Source organism: Bubalus kerabau, chromosome 5 (assembly GCF_029407905.1).
Source record: "Bubalus kerabau isolate K-KA32 ecotype Philippines breed swamp buffalo chromosome 5, PCC_UOA_SB_1v2, whole genome shotgun sequence".
Taxonomy (NCBI): domain Eukaryota; kingdom Metazoa; phylum Chordata; class Mammalia; order Artiodactyla; family Bovidae; genus Bubalus; species Bubalus kerabau.
The window spans coordinates 132,286,868-132,289,384 of NC_073628.1; the positions used below are offsets into that span (position 1 = coordinate 132,286,868).

The 2,517-nt window shown below is 45.3% G+C and overlaps 1 long non-coding RNA gene across 1 annotated transcript; it reads left to right on the plus strand.

Moving 5' to 3' along the window:
* The first annotated feature begins 407 nt into the window (after nucleotides 1-407).
* LOC129654102 (uncharacterized) lies at nucleotides 408-2,269 on the plus strand. The gene is made up of 3 exons (XR_008715412.1): nucleotides 408-777; nucleotides 887-949; nucleotides 2,067-2,269. It is a non-coding gene; the product is annotated as an uncharacterized LOC129654102 (long non-coding RNA).
* The last annotated feature ends 248 nt before the right edge of the window (nucleotides 2,270-2,517 follow it).

Genomic DNA, 2,517 nt, shown 5'->3' on the forward strand with positions numbered 1-2,517 from the left:
ATTATTGTTCTACGTGCTTTACAAATCATTTGATCTTTATCAAAGCCCCATGGAGTAGATACTGTCACTGCTATCCCCAGGTAGAAACGGTTTTCCCCACTTGGTGACTCATGGAGCTGACACAAAAAGGTGTAAGCCACTTGCTGAAAGTGCCGCACATGCCGAGCACAGAGGCCCAGCCTCGCCCACCGGGCTTTGTCTCATCTAGGATGAGGTAGGTCCCTGGGGTGACAGAGGATGAGGTGGCTGGATGGCATCTCTGACTCAAACCACATGAGTTTGGGCAAGCTCAGGGCTAGTGAAGGACAGGGAAGCCTGGCGTGCTGCAGTCCGCGGGGTCGCAGAGTCAACACGACTTAGCGACTGAACAGCAAAAACAACAAGGTCCCTGTATGGAACAGCGGAGACCCGCGGGCTCCTCAGTTTCCAGCATCACGTGAATCTTGTCGTCTTCATGCTTCTGCTCAAGGCTTAACATGCAGTCTTCCGTCTGGTGTCCTGAAATCAGGGAGGGAAGTTGCACTCCGATGTTAACAGCGAAGGGGTCTATCATTACAGATCCACAGTTTTGATCAAGCTTTGGGTTCAGGCCGTTTTACTACCTGTCATTTGATGCTCTGAAGGCCAGTTTAACCTCATCCCCTCTCCTCCACCTTCATGGCATGAATTCTTTTCTACCGTCCATGCAGACTTGACTGTGCATTTCCAAGTTTTTCCTTCTTCATGGATGTAGCATGCGTCTTTGATTGCAGTCCAGAAAATTGCAGGGCTGTACAGGTAGTGTCCTCTCTTCCATGAAAATATACCAGATACTTTTTTCTTTTCTAAAAAGAGGTTTTTGGAGACACCTGAATTATTCTAATCTTACAAATTCTTTTTAAAAAAGTGTGATTTCAGGGGCACATTGTAGCGTGAGAAGCTGTCAGCTTTGTAAGCAGAGAGACTGAGGGTAAGAACTGGGCCCCTTATTTCTCTTTGTTGCTGTGAGATTTGGGACAAATTACTAATCTTTTAAAGCTTCCATTTCCTTCTAGAGTTCCTCAGTAAGACAGCCCATTAAAATCACTTAGCATGTGCAAAACACATAGTAAATATTCAAAAAATATTTATATATTTAAAGCAATTATATACTTTAATAACAATGAAATTATGTTCTCTGCCCTGGAGACCTGCTCATCTGAGTTTCTTCCTCAGTTCCATGTGAGAACTGCACAGAACACGTGGGTGAGAGTAACATTATTTTTTTCCTTCACCAAGACTTTAAATAATTGTTTTGCTTTTGAAAAGGTGCTAATTCTCTTTCTGACCTCTGCGTTGATTCTATAAGACCACTGACAGATCAGACGGAGGCAGAGCCTTGCAATCAGAGCATTTACAGGGCACGACCCTCCTCGTCCTCAGAGAAGTGATCTGTGCTTCCAAGTCCTTGCTGAATAATTTATTTGTGTTCAGAGGCTTTGGAAAATTGAGCAGACAAATGTTTCACTCACATTATATTGCTGCAGTCAAACTCATCACGTGTGAGTGTGTGTGTGCTTCTAGCTTTCTTCTGATCAAAATCATAAGGAGACTGAAACTTTTCCCCCCTTTTTTATGGAAGTATAGTTGATTTACAATGTTGTATTATTTTGTGTGTACACTTGGTGTACAGCCAAGTGAATCTGTAATACATTTACATATATCCACTCTTTTCAATTCTTTTCCCTCATAGGTTCTTACAGAGTGTTGAGTAGAGTTCCCTGTGCTATGCAATAGGTCCTTGTTGATTACATCTAGTAGTGTGTATCTGTTGTTTAAAATAATCATTATTGGGACTTCCCTGGTGGTCAAACGATTAAGACTCTGAGCTTCCACTGTAGGGGACCCAGTTTTGAACCCTGGTTGGGGAACTAAGATCCTGTGCTGCCAAAAAAAAAAGGAGTAAGAAAGGAATACGAAATAATGATTGTCAACCACAGCTTCCCAAATGCCTATAGGAACAACAAGCATAATCACGCCCCATAGCGAGCCCTCCCATTGCCAGGCAGAGTGATCATGATTTTAATCCTCACTTCTTATTTCCCTAGTTTTGCAGATGAGGAAATGGAAGTCTGAGGGACCTGAGTAAGTCTCTAGAACCGGCAGGTGCCAGAACCAGAATGCAGCATCCCGATTCTCAGCCCACAGCCGATGTCTGTGCGTCAGGCTGCTCCGTGACCGCTTCTTCCGTTTTATCCTGCTGCTCACAGCACAGACGGCTCGGCAGACACCCCGAGAAGGCTCCGCTCGGTGCCGCAGTGTTTTCATGTTTCCATATAAAAAGTCTGCCGGTCACATTTTCACATGTCTGCCTTTGACTGGTGGTGGTGGTGGTTTAGTCTCTGAGGCATTCCCGACTCTTTGCGACCCCGTGGACTGTAGCCCACCAGGCTCCTCTGTCCACAGGATTCTCCAGGCAAGAATACTGGAGTGGGTTGCCATGCCCTCCTCCAGGGGATCTTCCCGACCCAGGGATTGAACCCGGGTCTCCTGCATTGG